This window comes from Leptonychotes weddellii, chromosome 1 (assembly GCF_054177405.1).
Source record: "Leptonychotes weddellii isolate Sample4059 chromosome 1, ASM5417740v2, whole genome shotgun sequence".
NCBI lineage: Eukaryota > Metazoa > Chordata > Mammalia > Carnivora > Phocidae > Leptonychotes > Leptonychotes weddellii.
The window spans coordinates 143,210,647-143,220,195 of record NC_138369.1 but is presented as its reverse complement, the minus strand read 5'-3'; the positions used below and the strand labels follow the sequence as shown (position 1 = coordinate 143,220,195).

General features: G+C 34.1%; 1 protein-coding gene across 2 annotated transcripts in view; it reads right to left on the bottom strand.

Moving 5' to 3' along the window:
- Nucleotides 1-9,549, bottom strand: part of MORC1 (MORC family CW-type zinc finger 1) — a 171,803-nt gene that overhangs the window by 79,469 nt on the left and 82,785 nt on the right. The window lies entirely within an intron of this gene.

Here is a 9,549-nt window from a genome sequence, read left to right as displayed (position 1 = left end):
AAGACCTCTTAGAGTTTTATAATACTTTTTTTAAAAAAATATGAAACAAAAAGATATGAAACAGAATACCTACTATAGTCAATTTTTATAATTTATAAAAAGCTTATACATATACAATTTTGATGGATATGCCTTCCTATTCCTGAAAGGAAATAACAGAAAGTTTTAATAGTAGATGCCATTGGAAAGAGGGAGAGAAATTGAGAAGAAGGTGGGGGGAAGACACTTTCACTTTCATTTTTAACCTCTTGAACACTTAGAATATTTTTACATGTGCACGTGTTACTTTAAAAATATTTTTTTAAAAATATTTTTTTTTTTAAAGAAAAGAATCCAAGTTTACCATTCTGTCCAATATGATAACCACCAGTCACATGTGGCTACTGAGTACTTGAAAGATGGTGGATATAAAACATTTCACCAATGTACAAAGCCAAACAGTGAGAATCTAACATACACACCTTGGAAATAAAATATATGCAGTAGGGCCAGCCTTCCATCAACCTTAACATATGACTGTATAATCCATGCAAACTACAAATAAACATCCTCATACTTTACTATTCCTGTTAAAATTTAGGTTCAGAATGCTATGTGCCATTAAGACGAGCAAGGAAGGAACTCCGTCTTCAAAAAGAAGTATGAAATTGGGCCAGGCTGAAAACGACCCTCACAAATTCCCAACTCTCCTACCTTGTCTCTTCACAAAACTCCTAGCAGCTCTCACCTCAAATTTCCCTTTGGACTCTGCTTTTTGGGCTTCTCTCAACTCAAACTCTTGGCTTTCAGCTAATTGCTCAGCATTCAGTCTTGGTCCATCCCAGACTCTACTTCTTCACGGCACACCAGACCCTGAAATATTCTTTGCTGTCTGGACAGGGTTTGTGAAACCTCATTCTCTGATTTCCACATGAACTATTCAGTTCTTACTATGTCAAAGTAAGAGGTGCTGCAGATTAAGGTCAGGTGGCTTGGACTGCTGTCTCTGCCACACATTAATTGTAGAACTACTGAATTTTCTTATCATAAAGTGTTTATAGTAACTTGCCTTACAGGGTTATCATAAAGAATAAATGCAAAGGTATATTAAAAACTATAACACTCTGCAGAAATTTAAGTCGCTGCTGTATTATATTTATCCTCTCTCTAATTATTGCTTCCCCAAGGATACTGTACCTTTTCAAAGGAGGAACTGTGCTTTATAACTTTGCATGCCCTCAACATGGAGCTCAGCATCCTGCATGTTTAATAAGCCCTCAAAAAACGCTGTTGCTAATCTTGACAAAATACCTTATTAACATGCTGTGTGGGTTAAAATGAAGGTGAAATCATGTCTCTCCATGAAACATTAACTAAACACACTTAACACAACCCACCTAACTTCTCAAACAAATATAAACTGTGAACCCCAACATAAACACTTTAAGGGCGGTAAAACTACTAGGATGTTAGAAACAGGCACATACCTCTCAAGGGTGGGATGATCTCTGCTCTGTGATCACACCACTCTTTAACGCTTACACATTACATTTTAGTTTACTTTATGCCTATTTTTCCCTCTAGATAGTGAAATCCTTGAAGACGGTGGCTATGTTAGGATCTTGTTTTTCAGAGGCTGACACACAGAGCTTAATGTTTACTTGTAAGACTAAATAATACTAAAGAATGACTGGCTATCAAAGCAGAAGAGAGGATATTCAGTAGCCGAAACATCATGAGCAGACCTGATAAAAGATATTATACTATTCAAAGCAGATATCAGGACAAAGAAAACAACCAGAGTTATTCACTCTGGAGGTCAGAAATGGCTTTTTCTAACTGTCAACAGAAATTCAACTTTGTTTCTCCAGATAGAAACTACTGCAACATGCACAACTTACATGTTATTAAAACAAATTTCCAAGGACTGGCCCCAGAAGACTAGGCAGATGTTTCAGCAAGTGAATAAGTAAGCCAGAGGGATAACAGCAGGAGGAAACATATCATGCCAGTTTCTATTTTCTTTTATGCATTACTCAGTCTGTAGACATTTATACAGATACCCTGAAAAAAGTTCCTCCCATATAAGGGAACCTCCACCAAGATATCAGTGGATTTTTCAGCAGAAACCTTGCAAATCAAGAGAGTGTGGGATGATATAATCAAGGTGCTAAAAAAACGACAACAAGTACACCACCACCTGCCAACCCAGAATAATTTACTCAGCAAAGATGTCCTTCACAAATTAAGGAAACACAAAGAATTTCCCCAAAAAACCTAGGGTTTTTCATTACCACTAGACCTACCTTACAAGAAATGCTACAGGGAATTCTTTAAGCTGAAATGAAAGGATACTAATTAGTAACTTAAAAACATGAAAATATAAGATTCATTGGTAAAGGTAAGTATATAGTCAGATTCAGAATGCTCTAGTATTACAATAGTGGTGTATAAATCATTTAACTATAGTATACATGTTAAGACAAAAGTATTAAAAATAAGTATAGCTACAATAATTTCTTAGGGGATATACAATATTAAAACGTGAATTCTGAATTGTGAAATAAAAAAACAAAGAATGTTTGTGGGGAAAGGGAGTAACAAGGTAGAGATTTTGTATGAGATTGAAGTTAACCTGTCATAAGCTTAAAACAGACTGTTATAACTAAAGCATGTTTTATGCAAGCCTCATAGTAACCACAAAGCAAAACCTAGGATAAACAAAAGTAAAGCAAAACAAACAATAAAGCAAAACAAAAGATAAAGAGACAGGATTCACAGCATTACACTACAGAAAATCATCATATTGCAAAGGAAGACAACAAGAAAGGAAGAAACAAAGGAACAAAAAAACAGCAATTAAAACAATAAGATAGCAATAATAAGTCCTTATCCATCAATAATTATGTTAAATATAAATGGATTATATTCTCTAATCAAAAACATCAAGTGGCTGAGTGGATTAAAAAAAACAAGACCCAACTATATATTGACTATAAGATACTCACTTCAGTTTTAAGGATATATATAAGCTCAAAATAAAGGGATGGAAAAAGATATCCTATGCAAATAGAAACTGAAAGAAAGCAAGGATAGCTATACTGGTATCAGACAAATACGCTTTAACCCAAAAAGTGCAACAAGAGACAAAGGAGGTCATTATATAATGGTAAAGGAGTCAATTCATCAAGAGGAGATAACAATTATGGATATAGATAGATAGATATAGATATCTATATCTATCTATCTATCTATATATATAGACCAACATCAGAGCACTAAATATATTAGACAAATCTGAAGCAGAAATAAATGACAATGCAATAATAGTAGGAGACTTCATTACCTCACTTTCAACAATGGATAGATTAATCAGAGAAAAATTGTAAGGAAATAATGTACATGAACCATACCTTAGGGCAAATGGATCTAATAGACACACAGTATTTCATCCAGTAGCAGTAGCATACACATTCTTCTCAAACACACATGGAACATTCTCCAGGACAGATCATGTTAGATCACAAACAAGTCTTAACAAACTGACAAATACTAAAATCATTATCACGTATCTTTTCTGACTATAATAGTATAAATTAGAAATTAGTAATAGGAGAAAAGGATGAAAAATCCAAAAACAGGTAAAAGTTAAATAATATACTCTTAAATAACCAATGGGTCAAAGAGGAAATCAAAAGAGAAGTTTAAAAATATATTGAGATAAATGAAAATAGAAACAGCATACCAAAATTTAACAGATGCAATAAAAGCAGTTCTAAGAGGAAAGTTCATAGTGATAAATACATTAAAAAACAAGAAAGTTCTCAAATAAACAATCCTTCCACCTCAAGGAGCTAGAAAAAGAACAAATGAAGCCCAAACTTAGAAGAAGGAAGAAAATAGCCAATATCAGTAGAAATAAATAAAAGAGAGAACAGAAAAACAATAGAAAAGATCAATGATACTAAAAACTGCTTTTTGAAAATATAAACAAAATTGACAAACCCTTAATTAAACTAAGAAAAAGAGTGAAGACTCAAAATCAGAGACCAAAGGAGACACATTGCAACTGCTACCCCAGAAATACAAAAGATAAGAGACTACTATGAACAATTATATGCCAACAAATTGCCTAATCTAGAAGAAAGCGGTAATTTCCTAAAAACATACAAATGTCTAAGACTGAATTATGAAGAAATAGAAAATCTGAAAAACCTGTAACTAGTAAGAAGATTTAATCAATAATCAAAAGTTTCCCAACAAAGAAAACCTCAGGACCAGATGGCTTCACTGGTCAATTCTATCAAACATTTAAATAACAATTAATGCCTATCCTTCTCAAATTCTTCCAAAAAATTGAAGAGGAGGGCACACTTCCAAACTCATTTTACAAAGCCAACATTATTTTGACTCCAAATCCAGATGAGGACACCACAAGAAAAGCACAGGCTAATATCACCAATGAATACAGATGGAAAACTCCTCAAAATAATACAAGCAAATAATATTCAACAGCACACACAAAAAAAGGATCATAAGCTATGATCAAGTGGGATCTATCCCTGGATGAAATGATGGTTCAACATAAACAAATCAATAAATGCAATACACCACATTAATGGAAGGAAAGATAAAAAAACATATGATCATCCCAATACATATAGAAAGGACATTTGAGGACAACTACATGCAAAAGAATGAAACTTACACCATATACAAAAAACAACTCAAAATGAATTACAGACTTAAATGTAAGACGAAAACTCCTAAAACTCCTGGAAGAAAACATAGGCAGTTGCTCTTGAACATCAGTCTGAGCAGTATTTTTTTTGGATCTTCTTTGGCAAAGGGCAACAAAAGCAAAAACTTAACAAAAGGGACTACATCAAACTAAACAGCTTTGCACAGCAAAGAAAACCATCAACAAAACAAAAAGGCAGCCTACTGAATGGGAGAAGATATCTGCAAAATGACATGTAGCCAATAAGGGTTAATATCAAAAATATTCCACAAAAGACCCCAAATAGCCAAAGCAATCTTGAAAAAGAAAACAAAGTGGGAGGCATCACAATTCCGGACTTCCAGGTACATTTCAAAGCTGTAGTCATCAAGACAGTGTGGTACTGAAACAAAAAAAGACACATCGATCAATGGAACAGAAAACCCAGTAATGGACCCACAACTATACGATCAACTAATTTTTAACAAAGCAGGAAAGAATATCCAATGGAAAAAAGAGTCTCTTCAACAAATGGTGTTGGGAAAACTGGACAGCAACATGCAGAAGAATGAAACTGGACAACTTTCTTATACCATACACAAAAACAAATTCAAAATAGGTGAAAGACCTAAATGTGAGACAGGAAACCATCAAAATCCTAGAGGAGAACACAGACAGCAACCTCTTTGACAGTGGCCATAGCAACTTCTTACTAGACACATCTCCGGAGGCAAGAGAAACAAAAGCAAACATGAACTACTGGGACTTCATCAAGATAAAAAGCTTCTGCATAGTGAAGGAAACAATCAGTAAAACTAAAAGGCAGCCTACAGAATGGGAGAAGATATTTGCAAGTGACATATCAGATAAAGGGTTAGCATCCAGAATCTATAAAGAACTTATCAAACTCAACATCCAAAAAACAAATAATCCAATTAAGAAATGGGCAGAAGACATGAATACACATTTCTCCAAAAAAAACATCCAGATGGTCAACAGACACATGAAAAGATGCTCAACATCACTCATCATCAGGAAAATACATATCAATACCATCTCACACCTGTCAGAATGGCTAAAATTAACAACACAGGAAACAACAGATGTTGGTGAGGATGCGAAGAAAGGGGAACCCTCTTACACCGTTGGTGGGAATGCAAGCTGGTGCAGCCACTCTGGAGAACAGTATGGAAGTTCCTCAGAAAGTTAAAAATAGAAATACCCTACAACCTAGCAAACGCACTACTAGGTATTTCCCCCAGGGATACAAAATTACTGATTCAAAGGGGCACCGGCATTTTATAGCATCATTATCAACAATAGCCAAACTATGGAAAAAGCCCAAATGTCCATTGACTGAAAAATGTATAAAGATGCGGTGTATATATATACAATGGAATATCACTCAGCCATATAAAAAGAATGAAATCTTGCCATTTGCAAAATGTGGATGGAGCTAGAATGTATTATGCTAAGTGAAATATGTCAGTCAGAGAAAGACAAATACCATATGATTTCACTCATATGTGGAATTTAAGAAACAAAACAGATGAACACAGGGGAAGAGAAAAAAAGGGGGGAGCAAACCATAGGAGACTCTTAACCATAGAGAACAAACTGAGTGTTGCTCTAGGGTAGGTAGGCAGGGTATGGGCTAAATGGGTAATGGGTATTAAAGAGGGCACTTGTGATGAGTACTGGGTGTTATGTAAGTGATGAATCACTAAATTCTACTCCTGAAGCCAATATTACACTATATGTTAACTAACTAGAATTTAAATAAAACAAAACAAAAATATATAAAGAACTCACTTCGCTCAGTATTAAAAAAAACAAACTAATTAAAAAATGGGTAGATGACTTAAATACACATTTCTCCAAAGAAACACATATAGCCAACAGACACATGAAAAGATGCTCAAGATCATTAATAATTAAGGAAATACAAATCAAAACCATATTAAGATATCACCTCATAACTGTCAGAATGGCTATTATCAAAAAGACAAGAAATGACAAGTGTTGGTGAGGATGTGGAGAAAAGGGAGGCCTTGTGCACAGTGAGTGGAAATGCAAAATGATGCATCCACTATGGAAAAAGTATAAAGTTTCATCAAAGAACCAAAAAATAGAACTATCATATGATCCAGCAATTACACTTCTGGGTATTTACACTAATTCGAAAAGATATATGCATCCCTATGTTCATTACAGTTTTATTTACTATAGCCAGGATATGGAAACAACCTAAGAGTCCATCAACAGATGAATGGATACAGAAGATATGGTATACATATACAATGGAATATTACTAAACCATAAAAAAGAATGAAATCCTGTCATTTGTGACAACCTGGATGGGCCTAGATGATAGTAAGCTAAGTGAAATAAATCAAAGAAAAATACCGTATGATTTCATTTATATGTGAATCTAAAAAGAAATAAATCAAAGAAAAATACCGTATGATTTCATTTATATGTGAATCTAAAAAGCAATCTAAACAAAATAGAAACAAACTCATAAATAGAGAACAATCTGGTAGTTGCCAGGGAGGATGAACAAAACAGCGGAAGAGAATTAAAAGGTACAATCTTGTAGGGGCGCCTGGGTGGCTCAGTCAGTTGAGCGTCCAACTCTTGATTTTGGCTCAGGTCATGATCTCAGGGTTGTGGGATTGAGCCCCACATTGGGCTCCACGCTCAGCAGGGAGGCTGCTTGAGGTTCTCTTTCTCCATCTCCCTCTGCCTCTTCCCACTATGCCCTCTCTGTCTAAAATAAATAAATGAATCTAAATAAATAAATAGTGCAAACTTCCAGTTATAAAATAATAAGACATGGGGATACAATGTGCAATACAGGGAATATAGTTAATAATATGTAAAACTAATGATGTACTGTATGGGGATTAACATAACAATAAAAAATTTAAAAAAAATAATATGTAACAACTTTGTGTGATGACAGATGACAGCTAGATTTATCATGGTGAGCACTCATCATATGTATAAATGTTGAAACATGTTGTACACTTGAACTAATATAATGGTGTATGTCCACTACACTTCAATTAAAAAAAGAACACTGACAAAATTCATTATATTTTTAAGATAAAAACTCTCAATGAATTAGGTATAGAAGGAATGTACCTCAACACAATGAAGGCCATTATGTCAAGCCCACAGCTAACTAATATCATATTTAATAGTGAAAAGTTAAAAGCTTTTCTTCAAGATCAGGAAAAAGACAAGGATGCCTACCCTCATCACTTCTATTCAACATTGTACTGGAAGTTCTAGTTAGAGCAATTAGATATGAAGAAAAATAAATAGCATCCAAATCAGGAAGGAAGGAAGTAAAAAAAATTTCTGGTTTGCAGATGACATGATAGTATCTATGGAAACCCTAAAGACTCCACCAAGAAAACTGCTAAAACTAATCAACGAATTCAGTAAAGACAAAGGATACAAAATCAACATACTAAAATCAGTTGCATTTCTGCCACTAACAATGAACTGTATGAAAGAGAAATTAGGAAAGCAATCTCATTTACAATAACATAAAAAATAATAAAATACTTAGGATTAAATTTAACCACAGAGATAAAAGTCCTATAGACTGAAAACAGTAAGACACTGATGAAAGAAATTGAAAAGATACCAAATAAATGGAAGGATATCCTACATTCTTGGGTTGGATGAATTAATATTTTTTAAATGTCCATACTACTCAAGCAATCTACAGATTCAATGCAAAAGAAGTACAAAAAACAATCTCCAAATTTGTATGGAACCACAGAAGACCCTGAAAAGCTAAAACTATCTTGAAAAAGAAGAAAAAAGCTGGAGGCATCACACTTCCTGATTTCAAAACATATTACAAAGCTATAGCAATTAAGCAGTATGATAATGGCAAACAAAACCCAGACACATAGACCCATGGAATAGAATAGAAAGCCCAGAAATGAACCCACTCATATATGGTCAACTAATCTTTGACAAGGGTACCAAGAACACACAATGGGGAAAGGACAGTCTCTTCAATATATGGTGCTGGAAAAATTGGATATCCACATGCAAAAATATGAAACTGGGCCCTATCTTACCCCACTTATAAAATTAACTCAAAATGGATTAAAGTCTTAACTGTAAGTCCTGAAACCATAAAACTCATAGAAGAAAATAAGGATAAAGCTTCTTGACACTGGTCTGTTTTGGATATTACACCAAAAGCACAGGTAACAAAAGCAAACAAACAATGACAAAAAAAAAAATCAAACAAAAAACAAGTGGGACTACATCAAACTGAAAAGCTTCTGCACAGCGAAGAAAACAATCAACAAAATGAAAAGGCAACATACAGGAGGAGGAAATATTTGCAAACCATGTATCTGATAAAGGCTTAATATCTAAAATATGCAAGGAACTCACACAAGTCAATAGCAAAAAAAAAACAAAAACAAACAAAACAAAACTTACACTCTGATAATAAAATGAGCAAAGGACCTGAATAGACAGTTGGCCAAAGGTACATGAAAAGGTGCTAATCATCAGGGAAATGTAAGTCAAAAGCACAATATCACTTCCCACCTGGTAGGATGGCTATTATCAAAAAGAGAAGAGATAACAAGTGTTGATGAGGATATGGAGAAAAGGGAACCATCACGCACTGTTGGTGGGAATGTAAATTGGTACAACCATTATGGAAAAACGGTATCAAGGTTTCTCAAAATACTAAAAATAGAACTACTGTATGACCCAGAAATCCCACTTCTGGATATACATCTGAAGGAAATGATAACCAGTATCTTAAAGAGATATCTGCACTCTCATGTTCACTACAGCATTATTCA